The 16399-nt window shown below is 45.7% G+C and overlaps 1 protein-coding gene and 1 pseudogene across 17 annotated transcripts in view; both read left to right on the top strand.

Annotated features, from left to right (window-relative positions):
* DLGAP3 (DLG associated protein 3) overlaps positions 1-16399 on the top strand; it is a 541562-nt gene that overhangs the window by 498835 nt on the left and 26328 nt on the right. The window lies entirely within an intron of this gene.
* Positions 8928-9800, top strand: LOC137544384 (uncharacterized; annotated as a pseudogene).

Here is a 16399-nt window from a genome sequence, read left to right on the forward strand (position 1 = left end):
TACAACATTAGCAGTTGCTGGTGTCCTGATGATTTTTCTGGTCAATAGTGTCTGAATCACACACCTGAAACAAGCATGCAGCTAATTTTTTCAGATTTTTGACAGAAACATCTTCTCTACATACTTGCACTGAATCAGCAGGACAACCAGGCAATGTTTATTGTTTAACTGGAAATAAATATGTCAGCCTCCATATGTCTCTCACCTCGGGTTCCCTTTGAAAGAAGAGTAGTAGCTTGTTGTATGGGCCTCTGACAAAATGGGGTGGCTGTTGTTCCAGCCAGTTTTAACAACCATTGCTGGTTGGTATGATTTTCAGTTGTCCTATGTTGTATTTTAAACTAACACAAGAAAAATCGGGGTGCTGCCTGGACTGTTTTCCTTTCTGTGTCCTATGTTGTGGAAATAAAGGTATGATTTTTTTTATACAGTGCCCATTCTACTATTCTCCTTCAAAAGTTGTAAATATTAAACCTATGTTTGGGGTCAGATCCAATTAAGAAAACCCTGTTCTAAATATACTTTCTACTAATCACATGCCCTGAACAAGAGGCTCCTTTTTTTTAATAGATGGGAACAAAATCTAGGTAAATCCTTCTCACTAGCCCAACAGGGTACAATGTTTACAGTATGTATGCCCATAAGACGTTGCACTCGGCTAGAATACAAGAAATTAACTACAAGATCCTGTCCAAATGGTATTATACCCTGTTAAAATTGCACAGTATCTAACATGGATGACAAATGCTGGAGATGCAAAGTGACGACAGGTTCTTTACTTCACATTCTATGGTCCTGCCCCCTACTAAGGGAATTCTGGGGGAAGATAGAAAGACTCACGAAACATGTCACAGATAGAGATACACCGTTCATTCCGGAATTTTACTTGCTACACCATAACGAATGGCCCATGAAAGCATACAAAAAAAAACAATAGTACGCCACATTCTCAATGCAGCCAAATGTCTACTTGTTCGCAGATGGAAGGATTCTTTGCCTCTACCCTCTTCTGAGTTGGTAAACAAATTTGACTGGATCATATACGGTCTATGGAGGATTTAGCCCATACGGCCTTTCAGAGAAACAAAGCTTTCTTAAGACTTGAAGGTTTTTGGATGCTTTTCGAGAATCGGATGATTTTGATAAAGTGCTAGAAGGCAGATAAATCCATGCTAGGAGTGACTGACTAAGACACCTCTACGACTGTTGATGGATTATCAAAAGCTCAATTTCTATAGACACCTCTATATGTGAGACGACCAAGACACTCCATGCCTGATCATCTCAGTGTCGTATGTGTAATGTTGATCATTATGAGTGGCTGTATGTGGATACGTGCACTAATAAACTGAGTTTAGTAAGATTTGACAGCTATACGTTTGATTGCTACTATTTTGTAATTTGACTCTCTGATACAGAACTTAGCGGTGACTGTTTATTTTTATTGGTCTTTAAAAGTTCACATTTATTTAACTAAGACTGTTCTGATTTAATTATAGACGTGTAACTGTTGGAGTGACTGTTTGTTCATGTAATGCAATTGATATATGTATCTCATTGCATCTTGTGATATTGTGTTCTCACTTGTGTTTCATGAAAAATGTTTATATCAAATTTATTTCTTAAAATAAAGAATATTAAAAGAAAAAGTAAATGTACAGAGGCGCTAAAAGGACAAAATATGCTAAAATGTTTAAAATATTCGGGTGGCAGTGGTGGACCGGCCACTCACAAATTGACATGATGCTGTCACTTGAGATAAAGACAATTTATTCACATACTCCAAGAACAAAGTCGCAACACGTTTCACGTGCACAATCCCGCTTCATCAGGCATTAAACAAGTGGAGTATAACACAGCTAATGGTCCAATCTGCGCTTGGCACCTTACAGCGGTATATAAAGGGTTATATACTTCCTTTATACAATTAATGAATACATCTACACCAGGTTTGTAGGAACACTTCTTTTCTACAGTGACCTTTAGCCTCGGAAAACGTTCGGAAACTAGATCCTAGTCTGTACCTAACATGTTACTATAGGTGTGCTTCTAGCTTTAATACAGGATTTGTGGATGAATAATATGTCAGTCAGATTGCACCTTCTAGATAAAGGTCATTCCTTCTTCAGGTTGGCTTTAAGCATCACTGGGATCCCTTAGCAGCACTTTGCATTTACGTCACGCAATGCAATCACAACCCTGAAAGTTACATGGTGTCATTTGCCGAGTCGGGATCATTTTCCCAGCAGCAAATTTTATCTATTTAACTCCTAACTATCCGGTGTTTTTTCTCTGTAAGATAATACGAGTTATAAAGAACATGAAAAGAAAATCTACTGCCTTGCATCTGTAATCACCCTCTAGAAAATGATATAAACTTGCACATTCGGCAATTATATAAATCTTTGTATGATCAGTAGATGACAGGAGGTATTCATAACTTAAAAGGTCAAAAATGCACATTTTCAAACATTTATTACCAGAGCTTTTGATTTCCATATCAAAGCAGTAAGCAGCTATATATGGAATCTCAAAGCGTTGCTGTTGACTGCTCTGAGTTGATGCATACGTGACTGCCAATATATCAAAGTGTTTGTCCTGGTTTTTGCCCAAGGCCAATCAATTAGTTTGTTGAATATTTGCAGTGGTGCTAATATGTAGAGATAGGAGTATATTACCCTACAGAAGATCATAATTAGATCAACATATGATGAAATAATTAACAGACAAACTGAACAGAAATGTATAGCAGATTGTATCATAACATGAATGAGAAAAATATGTATTTGGTGCTAGGCAACCCTGCATTTTGCCAAATCGAGGCATGCTTTGCAGCTTAGATCTAATTGGGCATACTGAAATAATCTCTCTTCTTAGATAAATAAGGAATGACCTATAATATCTTGGGTTATGTAGGTATACCACTGTGCATAAAGAGCCCACTTGGAGATGTGTATTAACTATTTAGCAGCCAATTTATTTAGAGGCTTACAAGTTCTCCAGGGCAATTTATTTTAGCACATTTTTTATTTCTTATCTGTTACATTTGCTTGCTACTAAAGAGTACTGCTGTAATGCATATTTATGGTCACTAGGGGGCAGTGTGAGACAAAAGGACTTCTGCTTTCAGTTTCTGTATTTTCTGCAACCAGAGAGAGAGGTTAAAGCATTCCAAGAATTTAGAGCACGAGTTCTGCCAACTGAGGTTAAAAGCAATGCACTTATCACAAGCGCTCAAATCATGTCACCATTTCATAAGAGTAGAGCCATGCAGTGAAAATTGTACTGCACCAAAATTGCAGGAGCTCCACCACACAGCACTATGGACTAATCAAATAATTATGTGGGAATGTCAAGTATATTATAAATGCATTGGCGAACAATTCATTGGGTATCTTCGAGTCTTCCATCTGAGTGAGCGTTCCACGTTCACTTCTATCGCAGTGGCCACATGTGGGCAGAGAGGGCAGATGGCCGTGCATGGAGCCTTGCAATACACATTTGCGGCGGATACACCCACCCAGGGAACTGAAGACACCTGGATCACCTGTCTGTGAGCAGGATATGGCTTGACCATATCAGTGCATTGGCTCCGGTTTCAGTAAAGTGAGTGAGCAGGAGCTCACCAGCGTAAAGCAAGTATACGACATACAGAAGCTCGACATACAGTATCTGAATCCCCAGATGCATAGATATCATCCAAGCTAAATCTGTGTTCTTCTTATGTTGAACAATCCTCGAACATTGAACACTAGTTGTCTGCTTTAGATTCATATTCTGGATAGTGCACACAGTGCCTGTTATAGGTAGATAGCTAGAAGGACAGGGCTAGCAATCTTTTGCCAAAGTGTGGTGTGTTGTGGTGGTGGGTTTAGGGGAAGTCAGGCGCGGTGGCACAGGCTTTGCAGAGGCAAAGTCAGGTGAAGGTTATGAACATTAACTGCAGCCTATCCCATCATGCAACGTAAGTGCTTACTCATAGATATCATGCTTTTAATATTTACAGTATGTGCTTTTACTTGCACTTTTTGATACCCAGTGAATTGTTTGTCAAGGCATAAATCAGACTATGTTATTATATACCTAAAGAGAACCCAAGGTGGGTTTTAAGAATGCTAGTAGGACACAGAGGCTGGTTCTGCATACTAGCACCAGTCTCTGTTACTATACCGTTCCCCCCCCAGCCCCCCCCGCGCTCTGCTGTCCCCCCCCCAAAAAAAAAAAAAACCTGCCACGCTAGCGACATGCAGCGTATCGCTAGCAGGCTGTTTACATCCAGGATGTCAATCTCCAGCGCTCCCCCACCTCCTCTATAGCACCACTCCCCACCTGCATCCCTTCCCTCCAATCAGCTTACAGAGGCGGGGAGGGAAGGGACGCAGGCGGGGAGCGGCGCTATAGAGGAGGCGTGGGAGTGGTGGAGAGTGACATCCTGGATGTAAACAGCCTGCTAGCGATACGCTGCATGTCGCTAGCGTGGCAGGTTTTTTTTTTTGGGGGGGGGGGGGACAGTAGAGCGCATGGGGGGCACCCGGGGGTGCACGGTATAGTAACAGTGGCTGGTGATAGTATGCACAACCAGCCTCTGTGTCCTAATAGCATTCTTAAAACCCACCTTGGGTTCTCTTTAAGACCCCCCACATAATTATTTGGTTAGTCCAGTGCTCAAATGATCATCACAATTCCATTAAAAGTCTCTCGACGGAAATGCACAGATCAGAGTGGTAATCCCATTTTTGTGTAAGTTATATGCGGAGCTGCTGCAGATCTCTGTGCAGTATGTTTTTTTTTCTTGTTTTTAGGGTCTAAAAGCTTGTGAAACTATTTCACAGCTTTTAGACCCTCAACCTGGAAATAATCATAACGCCAGGGAGGTTAAGCAGAATATACATGCTATCCCCCCTTCCAATTAACAACTCACCAAATGTGTCAGGCAACCGTGGGCCCATCTGCGCATGTAGGGTATTGGCCACCCCCAGCCTCATTGGCAATCAGCTGGGCATCTCCTCCAACTCGTATCACCAATCAGTGATGGCACCTCCAAATAAGAAAACACGCTCTTATAGTGTAAAAGTGCCAATATTTTTTTTGTAAATTGAAAGTTTAAAAAAATCCAAAAATAGTGTTGCAACCAAAGAAAATAGTTCCACCTCTGCTTCAATGTCACTTTACAAAACTTTATTAATAAAGGTATAGCACACTTTGCATGTCACTTCGTGTATCAATTAAAATCATAAAACACGCTGCTAATGATCTATAGCACAGCCGGCTGGGCGCATGCACTCAGCACCAACACACCTCTATCACACACGGGATGTATATGGGATGAAGGCTGTATGAATGCTCTGCAAGGGAACAGAACCTGATGGCTGGAAATCGTATGATGGAGTGGTGAGAGCCTCTGTTGAGGCAGATAGCTTTATTGCTAATTGTAATGACTGCTATACTGTTGCGGAACAGGGAATGCAATAGAAGCGGATCTCGATATCATAAATATGATTAACTGCAGACAGCTTTGCTACTAACACTAATGACTGCTATACTGCTGCTGAACAGGAATTGCAATAGAAGCGGACTTTGAAATTATCATCATGAATGAGTGCCATAGTACTATCGAACAGGAACAGTAATAGAAGTGTAACTTACATCCCCTTAGAGCTGCAAGATTAAATCCCCACCCAGCTGGGGGGAACCCAGGACTCTAGTTGGGAGAAGTGCAATACTATATAGAATAGGCCTGTGTGTGATGGGATCCCGTGTGTGATAGAGGTGTGTTGGTGCTGAGTGCATGCGCCCAGCCGGCTGTGCTATAGATCATTAGCAGCGTGTTTTATGATTTTAATTGATACACGAAGTGACATGCAAAGTGTGCTATACCTTTATTAATAACGTTTTGTAAAGTGACATTGAAGCAGAGGTGGAACTATTTTCTTTGGTCGTATCTGCACTTGCCCACCTTATGCTCCCCCGAATCTGGGGTGTCACACAGCAAATTGCCAGTGAGTTCCATGTACTTTATTGCTTGAAAATAGTGTTGCAAAACGAGTTTACAAGTATGCTTGTTACGAGCGAAACCACTCTAGCGGCTCAGGATCTGCAGATGGCTGGATGTAAGGCTGGGCGGTGCCTTTGTGCTGGCTGATGTTTAAATCCTGCAGTGTTTAGAGGAAAAGGACAATTAGGTGAAATCATTTTTCATAATCATTACTCATATTCTTACCACAGTTTAACTTAAAATGCTCTATGCTCATAAAAGGATAATTAAGTAAAATCATTTCTTATAATCATTACTCATATTCTTTCCACAATTTAGATTAAAAATTTTCTATGCTCATAACAATCAAGTGCATACTAAAACAAGCGGTATCACTTGTAACAAGCATACTTGTAAACTTGTTTTGCAACGCTGTTTTTGGATGTTTTTAAACTCTTGTTTTTACAAGAAGTATTGGCACTTGTACGCTTTGAGAGCCTTTTTTTATTTGGAGGAGCCCAGCTAATTGCCGGTAAGGCTGGTGGTGGCCAATACCCCACATTTGCAGACAGGCCCAGCATTGGTAAGTCATTGATTTGAAGGGGGGGGGGGTAGTGTGCATATTCTCCTTGACTGTTGCTCAAGAGACTTTTAATGGAATTGTGCTGATGATTTGAGCACTGTTGTCCTATAACGAACTATAAATACAAGTTACATGTCAAGCCATTGGTGTTCCATCTCCAATTTTGTTATTTTTTTACAGTTGATGCAGGAGTCTGGCATCGGTTAACTGTGCCCAATGTGGTGTGGCAGGCGAGGACTTTCCCAGTCACTAAATATATAACAGCTTTATACCTTTGGTTAAGTGCAAGATATTGCTACAAATGTGATTAAAGTTCACCAGAGCAATACTTTGAAGATAGAACAGCAAGCTGAATGTATGATACCTTGCTTTCCATCAAAACCTGTGTAGTCATGGCTAGCTGGTTAGGAGATTTTTTTTTTTTAGGAGTTTTTATTGTTTGTAGGATTTCCTTATTCTCTGAATACCTATGTGAGAATGTTGCTTGCTACTTTTCTGACAATGGCCTCAAGTCTGGTACACTTACCATCCGTTTTACCGCATAAGTGGTATTTTACTGGTAAAAGCAGTTTGCCATTCTGGTTGATTTTAGTCATAATTTACCGCATGCATTAAATTAGGTCATAAAATGTGCAGTATTTTACCAAACATTGGCATTCTCAAGAAAAATAGGGGGAGTGTTAGCATCTAAGACCTGCCTATACCTGGCGGTAAAGTCAGGCCCGCTTCGCATTAGCATTGCAAAACTTCCAGATCAGAAGGGAATGGATCAGAATGGATGGGAACGGATCCAATGTTAACCTATGGATCTGTTCACATTTGTCCGTTCGAACGGATCCATTCTGCACGATCCGCTGAGCCCAGCGGAACGGAAACTGATCCTGAAGCGCTGCATTGGAGGCAATGAAAAAACAGAATGTTTATTCACACTAGTGAAGATACGGACCGTTCTAAGGAGAGAAATGCACTTTGGGGATGGGGGTCTGGCGGGTATGTGGGGAAACGGAACAAAAGCATCTGAGTGGCAACAAAGGGAAAACAAATCCAATTGACTGCTAATCAGATCCATTTTCACGGATCCGCTTGCCACTAAATTGCCAGTTTTTTGTGGAGTTCCTATTCAGTTCCTATTCCTGTTTTGTTGAATTCCTATTCAGGATGTGTAATAGAGAAGAATAGTAGAATAAAACTCCAAATATTCACTGGATTTTTTTTTATATAGGGGATGCCTATAAGTATACTTTCAATAAGTTGCTATATAATAAAACACCCCCCCCCTCCCAGAAAAAAAAACACCTCCCAAAGACTATCCTAAGTTATAGAAGACAATTAAAGACTATATTTACTGCACACAGCTACCAGAATTGAGGCCAATTTTTGTCAGTAAAATACCTCATGCTGTATTTTCCTCCATTTTTAGCAATTCTCAAAGATTTTTCTGCATTTCCGAACATGCGGTAAAACATGCGGTAAAATGTGTGGTAAATGCATAAAGTACGCTAAAAAGTGTGCTATTTCAGTGGTAAGCATGCGGTACATAAATAATAGTAATATTTAATTGTATTCCGTAAGTTAGGATAGTCTTTCAAAGATTTTTTTTTTTATGGGGGTAAGGTGTATTTGATTAGGTAGCAACCTGTGAATAGTATATTTATAGGCATTACCTATAAAAGAAAATCAGTAAATATTTGGAGTTTTATTTCTACTATTCTTTTTTATTACACAGCCTGAATAGGAACTCCACTAAAACAGCAATAGAAACTCCTCTAAAAACTGCAAAATGCATACAAATTGTATTTACCGCCAGGTACAGGCAAGTCTTAAACTGATTGGTAAATTATGTGCTAACATGCCCCCTAATTTCCACGAGAATAGCGATTTTCAGTAAATTAATGTAAATTACAGCATCATGTAATTCATGACTAAAATGTACCGCATGCGGTAAAACATGACTAAAATCTTCCAGAATTGCTAAATGTCATTACTGCTAGTGGTGCTCAAATACCCCTTTTTAAAATTCGAGTTTGGTCGAAATCGAATAGTAAATTATTCGAGGTCAGTCGAATATTCGAGTCGAATAAATTTTACTATTCGATTCGACCTCGGACTTCGAGCTCACTATTCGAGTCGGTATTCGAGCTCATTATTCGAGCTGACTATTCGAATTGGCCTTAAATAGCTTCCCAACACTTGTTTTGAGGGTGAATGATGCAAGAAACATATTTTTTTCCAAGTAACAACAGCAAGTGATTATGTGGGGATGTTCCTTTAAAAAAAAAAAAGGTGAAAAGAGAAGTTGTGTCCAGAATTTTGTTCAGTACTGTATATACTTCTTCTTCTTCTTCTTCTTCTTTATCTTCTATATCTTCTTCTTCTTCTTCTATATCTTCTTCTTCTTCTTCATCTTCTTCTTCTTCTTCTTCTTCATCTTCTTCTTCTTCTTCTTCATCTTCTTCATCTTCATCTTCTTCATCTTCTTCATCTTCATCTTCTTCATCTTCTTCTTCATCTTCTTCATCTTCTTCATCTTCATCTTCTTCATCTTCTTCTTCATCTTCTTCATCTTCTTCATCTTCATCTTCTTCATCTTCTTCTTCATCTTCTTCATCTTCTTCTTCATCTTCATCTTCTTCATCTTCATCTTCTTCATCTTCTTCTTCATCTTCTTCATCTTCTTCATCTTCATCTTCTTCATCTTCTTCTTCATCTTCTTCTTCATCTTCTTCATCTTCTTCTTCATCTTCTTCATCTTCTTCATCTTCTTCTTCATCTTCTTCATCTTCTTCATCTTCATCTTCTTCTTCATCTTCTTCATCTTCTTCTTCATCTTCTTCATCTTCATCTTCTTCATCTTCTTCTTCTTGATCTTCTTCATCTTCATCTTCTTCTTCTTCATCTTCTTCTTCTTCTTCTTCTTCTTCTTCTTCTTCTTCTTCTTCTTCTTCTTCATCTTCTTCATCTTCTTCATCTTCATCTTCTTCATCTTCTTCTTCATCTTCTTCTTCATCTTCTTCATCTTCATCATCTTCTTCATCTTCTTCATCTTCATCTTCTTCATCTTCTTCTTCATCTTCTTCATCTTCTTCATCTTCTTCTTCATCTTCTTCATCTTCATCTTCTTCATCTTCTTCTTCATCTTCTTCATCTTCATCTTCTTCTTCTTCTTCTTCTTCTTCTTCTTCTTCTTCTTCTTCTTCTTCTTCATCTTCTTCTTCTTCTTCTTCATATTCTTCTTCTTCATCTTCTTCTATATCATCTTCTTCTTCACTTATTTCTCTTTTCATTTTTTTTTTTAAAGAAATGCAGCTATTTTTGAGCGTAACAACAAATAGCTGGTGGCGCACGCATGTTGGAAGCGCCATTGTATGTGCTCCCTGGCAGTGGAAACACACAGACAGCAGGAGGTAAATTCAGCAGCAGGAGGAGGAGGATGAGTGTGTGGCAGCATGCAGTCAATGAGGCAGGCAGCGTGACATAATAGCCCTGGTACCTAGCGGTGATACCAGGGCTGTAAATAAACACAACAGGAGGTCCCAGACAGCGGTCGTGCAGCCCACATTGTGTCCAATACACAACTGGGACAACACAGTTTTCAACCCGGGCACCTCAGAAAAATTAAACCTTTTTTTGTAATGGTTTTGTAGTTTTGGTTTTACAACCAATTACACAGATATATAGCTATTTTTTGACGTAATAGCTGGTGGCAGAGTGGCAGCAGAAGGTAAATCTGTGTACCCTGGCGGTGGGAAACACAGACAGACAGCAGCAGCAGCAGGAGGAGGAATGGAGGAGTAATTATGTGAGCAGCTATTGTTTGACGTAATAGCTGGTGGCAGTGTGGCAGCAGAAGGTAATTCTGTGTACCCTGGCAGTGGGAAACACAGACAGACAGCAGCAGCAGGAGGAATGGAGGAGTAGTGTGAGTGTGGCAGCAGGTAGGCAGCGTGACATAATAGCCCTGGTACCTAGCGGTGATACCAGGGCTGTAAATAAACACAACAGGAGGTCTCAGACAGCGGTCGTGCAGCCCACATTGTGTCCAATACACAACTGGGACAACACAGTTTTCAACCCGGGCACCTCAGAAAAATTAAACCTTTTTTTTTTTATGGTTTTTTGGTTTTTGGTTTTACAACCAATTACACAGATATATAGCTATTGTTTGACGTAATAGCTGGTGGCAGAGTGGCAGCAGAAGGTAAATCTGTGTACCCTGGCGGTGGGAAACACAGACAGACAGCAGCAGCAACAGGAGGAGGAATGGAGGAGTAATTATGTGAGCAGCTATTGTTTGACGTAATAGCTGGTGGCAGTGTGGCAGCAGAAGGTAATTCTGTGTACCCTGGCAGTGGGAAACACAGACAGACAGCAGCAGCAGGAGGAATGGAGGAGTAGTGTGAGTGTGGCAGCAGGTAGGCAGCGTGACATAATAGCCCTGGTACCTAGCGGTGATACCAGGGCTGTAAATAAACACAACAGGAGGTCCCAGACAGCGGTCGTGCAGCCCACATTGTGTCCAATACACAACTGGGACAACACAGTTTTCAACCCGGGCACCTCAGAAAAATTAAACCTTTTTTTGTAATGGTTTCGTAGTTTTGGTTTTACAACCAATTACACAGATATATAGCTATTTTTTGACGTAATAGCTGGTGGCAGAGTGGCAGCAGAAGGTAAATCTGTGTACCCTGGCGGTGGGAAACACAGACAGACAGCAGCAGCAGCAGGAGGAGGAATGGAGGAGTAATTATGTGAGCAGCTATTGTTTGACGTAATAGCTGGTGGCAGTGTGGCAGCAGAAGGTAATTCTGTGTACCCTGGCAGTGGGAAACACAGACAGACAGCAGCAGCAGGAGGAATGGAGGAGTAGTGTGAGTGTGGCAGCAGGTAGGCAGCGTGACATAATAGCCCTGGTACCTAGCGGTGATACCAGGGCTGTAAATAAACACAACAGGAGGTCCCAGACAGCGGTCGTGCAGCCCACATTGTGTCCAATACACAACTGGGACAACACAGTTTTCAACCCGGGCACCTCAGAAAAATTAAACCTTTTTTTTTTATGGTTTTTTGGTTTTTGGTTTTACAACCAATTACACAGATATATAGCTATTGTTTGACGTAATAGCTGGTGGCAGAGTGGCAGCAGAAGGTAAATCTGTGTACCCTGGCGGTGGGAAACACAGACAGACAGCAGCAGCAGCAGGAGGAGGAATGGAGGAGTAATTATGTGAGCAGCTATTGTTTGACGTAATAGCTGGTGGCAGTGTGGCAGCAGAAGGTAATTCTGTGTACCCTGGCAGTGGGAAACACAGACAGACAGCAGCAGCAGGAGGAATGGAGGAGTAGTGTGAGTGTGGCAGCAGGTAGGCAGCGTGACATAATAGCCCTGGTACCTAGCGGTGATACCAGGGCTGTAAATAAACACAACAGGAGGTCCCAGACAGCGGTCGTGCAGCCCACATTGTGTCCAATACACAACTGGGACAACACAGTTTTCAACCCGGGCACCTCAGAAAAATTAAACCTTTTTTTTTTATGGTTTTTTGGTTTTTGGTTTTACAACCAATTTAGCTATTTTTTGACGTAATAGCTGGTGGCAGAGTGGCAGCAGAAGAAGGTAATTCTGTGTACCCTGGCAGTGGGAAACACAGACAGACAGCAGCAGCAGGAGGAGGAATGGAGGAGTAGGCGAGCAGCTATTGTTTGACGTAATAGCTGGTGGCAGAGTGGCAGCAGAAGGTAAATCATCTGTGTACCCTGGCAGTGGGAAACACAGACAGACAGCAGCAGCAGCAGCAGCAGGAGGAGGTATGGAGGAGCAGTGTGAGTGTGGCAGCAGGTAGGCAGCGTGACATAATAGCCCTGGTACCTAGCGGTGATACCAGGGCTGTAAATAAACACAACAGGAGGTCCCAGACAGCGGTCGTGCAGCCCACATTGTGTCCAATACACAACTGGAACAACACAGTTTTCAACCCGGGCACCTCAGAAAAATTAAACCTTTTTTTTTTTAATGGTTTGTTTGGTTTTGGTTTTGCAACCAATATAGCTATTGTTTGACGTAATAGCTGGTGGCAGAGTGGCAGCAGAAGAAGGTAATTCTGTGTACCCTGGCAGTGGGAAACACAGACAGACAGCAGAAGGGCAGTACACAGCAGCCCACTGTAGGTGTAAAATGTGTGGCTGCAGGCGACGTAATAGTCAAAGTGAACCAGGCTGGCTTAGTGAGCAGGAGCCAGGAGGTGGTAAAGGGTGGTAAGGCACATTAACGATGGTTCCGGCAGCCAGTTCATGTCCCCCTCTCGCCGACAACAGGGGCCAGGAACTCGCCTTCCACCCACGCCTGGTTCATCTTCAGAAACGTCAGTCTGTCCACAGACTTGTGAGACAGACGTGAGCGTTTCTCGGTGACCACGCCACCAGCTGCACTGAAGCAGCGCTCGGACAGCACGCTGGAAGGGGGGCAGGACAGCACTTCCAGGGCGTACTGCGCTAGCTCGCTCCAGATCTCCATGCGTTGACCCAATACTCCATGGGATCAACAGGGGCATCGCTGTCAAGCCCGCTGTACGACCCCATGTAGTCAGCCACCATGCGGGTCAGGCGCTGGCTGTGACCGGAGGAGGATGCTGCTGCATGCGTCTCCTCTCTAGTCACTGCTGCCGGAGCCTCTACAGTCCTGTAGAGCTCGTGGCTGAGAGACAGCAGGTCTGTGGGGCGCTTGCTGCTGCTGGATGCAGGCACCTGCTGCTGCCTCTGTGCTGGCTGCTGGACAGTGGGGGTGGAAGGCTGGGGGAAGGCTTCCTCCAAGCGCTCAACAAGGGCCTGCTGCAAGCTCCTTATTTGTTGCGCTGGGTCTCCTCCTGCAGGCGGCAGGAACTGGCTCAACTTCCCCTTGAGGCGTGGGTCCAACATCATGCTGATCCAGATGTCCTCCCTCTGCTTCATCTGGATCACCCTGGGGTCCCTGCGCAGGCACGTCAGCATGTGCGCTGCCATTGGGAAGAGGCGGGCCACGTCTGCTGGCACATCGACGTCAGTGCTGTCCTCATCCTCCTCCTCTGCCGCCTCATCCTCTCTCCACCCCCGCACCAACTCAGCTGCGCTGTGCTGATCCCCCTCATCAGCAGCCAGGTCAGGGACCTCCACCAAGTCCTCCTCCTCCTCCCCCTCAGAGGTGGACTGCGCAGCTGGTTGCCGCTCCTGCTGGTCCAAGGCTGCCGCTCCCTGTTCCAGCAAAGCATCGAGGGCCCTGTTCAGCAGAGAAACCAGGGGCACCCACTCGCAGACCATAGCATGGTCCCTGCTCACCATGTTTGTGGCCTGCAGGAAGGGAGCCAGCACAAAGCACACCTGCTGCATGTGCCTCCAGTCATCATCGGGGACGATGGACGGGATGTTGCTGGTCTTGTCCCTTCTCTGAGCTGCGGAAACAGTGGCCAGGGCAAGGTACTGGTTGACAGCGTGCCTCTGTTCAACCAGACGCTCCAACATCGCCAGGGTGGAGTTCCAGCGAGTCGGAACGTCAATGATCAGCCGATGGCGTGGCAGATCCAGCTCCTTTTGCACGTCTTCCAGGCTCGCACAGGCTGCAGCCGAGCGCCGGAAGTGACGCACAACATTCCTTGCCGTTTCCAGCAGTTCGCCCATCCCCTGGTAGGTGCGCAGGAACTTCTGCACCACCAGGTTCAGCACGTGGGCAAGACAGGGGATGTGGGTCAGGTTTCCCCTGTCTATGGCAGCAACCAGATTGGCCCCATTGTCGGACACCACCTCTCCGACTCTGAGGCCTCTGGGGGTCAGCCAAATCCTCTCCTGCTCCTGGAGTTTGGCCAACACGTGGGCTGCCGTCAGCTTGGTCTTGCCAAGGCTGACCAAGTGCAGCAGCGCTTGGCAGTGGCGGGCCTTCACGCTGCTGCTGAGGCGGGGGGTTTGGCCAGGTGTGGCGGAGGATGGCAGAGGATCGGAGGAACCCGCTGCAGTTCCCCTGACCCTGCGGGGTGGCACCACCCACTGTGTTGCTGCTGCTGCTGCTGTGCCCGCTGCTGCTCTCCCATCCTCACCCCCTTCCACCAAGCTGACCCAGTGGACAGTGAAGGACAGGTAGCGGCCTGTCCCGAAGCGGCTGCTCCAGGAGTCCATGGTGACGTGGACCCTTTCACCAACCGCGTGCTCCAGCCCTCGCTCCACATTGGCCATCACAAAGCGGTGCAGTGCAGGAATGGCCTTGCGGGCGAAGAAGTGTCTGCTGGGGAGCTGCCAGTCTGGGGCTGCGCAAGCAAGCAGCGCCCGCATGTCGCTCCCCTCCTGCACGAGCGTGTACGGCAGGAGTTGGGAGCACATGGCCCGTGCCAGCAAGCCGTTCAGCTGCCGCACGCGACGGCTGCTGGGAGGCAGAGCCCTAACCACCCCCTGGAAGGACTCGCTCAAAAGGCTCTGGCGTGGCCTTTTGCTGACACGGGAATCAGCAGACACAGCGGAGGAGGCCACTGAGGACTGGCTGCCAGAACAGGCCTCAGTGTCGGCGGCAGGAGTTGCAGAGGGGGGAGGAGCAGTGCGTTTCCGCACTCCTGCTGGTGCTGCTGGAGGAGCAGGAGGGCGGGTGGCTGCTGTTGCTGCTGCTGCTGCTGCTGAAGGCTGTGCAGTGATGGGTGTGGTGCCACTGCCAGCACCAGATGCCTTCAGCCTCTGGAACTCCTCATGCTGGTGGAAATGTTTAGCCGCAAGGTGGTTGATGAGCGAGCTGGTGCTGAACTTTAAGGGGTCTGCACCTCTGCTCAACTTCCGCTGACAGTGGTTGCAAGTGGCGTACTTGCTGTACACAGTGGGCATGGTGAAAAAGCGCCAGATTGGTGACAGAAACATCCCCCTACGGCATGGAAGCGCTGCTGCCTGTCTCCCTGTGGTGGTTGGGGGGGGGGCTTGGGTGCGGCTGGTGGTGGTACTGGCTGATGCTGCTGCTGCTGCTGCTGAGCCTGAGACACCAGCAGGCTGTGGGACGCTGCCAATGCTTGCAATGATGCGCCTCCTTGCAAGGCCCACAAGCGCATCCTCCTCCTCCTCCGAGCTGCTGAGGACGACATCCCCTGGAGGTGGTGGCACCCAGTCTCTGTCTGTCACCGGGTCATCACCATCATCCTCCCCCTCCTGAAACATGTCCTGCTGGGATGATGACCCCCCAAACTCCTCTCCTGATGCATGGATGGGCTGCTTGACTGTCGCCACAGTCTTGCTGTCCAATCCCTCATCCCCCAAAGTGCCCATCAGCATCTCCTCCTCAAAATCGCCAACAACAGCAGACAATTGACTCATCATGCCTGGGGTCAAAAGAGTGCTGAATGACAGGTCGGCGACTGACGGTGAACTGGCCTCCTCCCCAGACCCTGCTGGGCGGCTGCTGCGAACAGGGGTGGTGGTGGTGGTGGTGGTGGTGAGGGTGGAGGCCTCGGATGCAGAGCTGATGGCGGGCTGCTCATCCTCCGTCATGAGTTGCACCACAGTGTCTGCATCCTTTTCCTCAATGGGACGTTTCCGACCCGGCTGGAGGAAAATCGGAGCAGGTGCTACACGCTGCTGCTGCTGTGTCTCTGCAGCGTGAGTTGCAGATGCTCCTGCTGGGCGGCGCCCAAGGCGTCCACGGCCAGTGGCTATGGGAGGAATGTTAGCCACTGACGCTGCTGCTGCTGCTGCGGAACTGTGCATGGTGGCGTGCCCGCGGCCGCGGCTTGCCACAATGCTGCTCCCTCTCCTCCTGATTCCCTTGCTGCCCTTCCCCTTGCCCAAACCGCGCTGGCTGCCACTTCCAGACATCTTCAATGTTTTGGGCGTATAGACAAAAGTTT

This window comes from Hyperolius riggenbachi, chromosome 2 (assembly GCF_040937935.1).
Source record: "Hyperolius riggenbachi isolate aHypRig1 chromosome 2, aHypRig1.pri, whole genome shotgun sequence".
Classification (NCBI taxonomy): Eukaryota; Metazoa; Chordata; class Amphibia; order Anura; family Hyperoliidae; genus Hyperolius; species Hyperolius riggenbachi.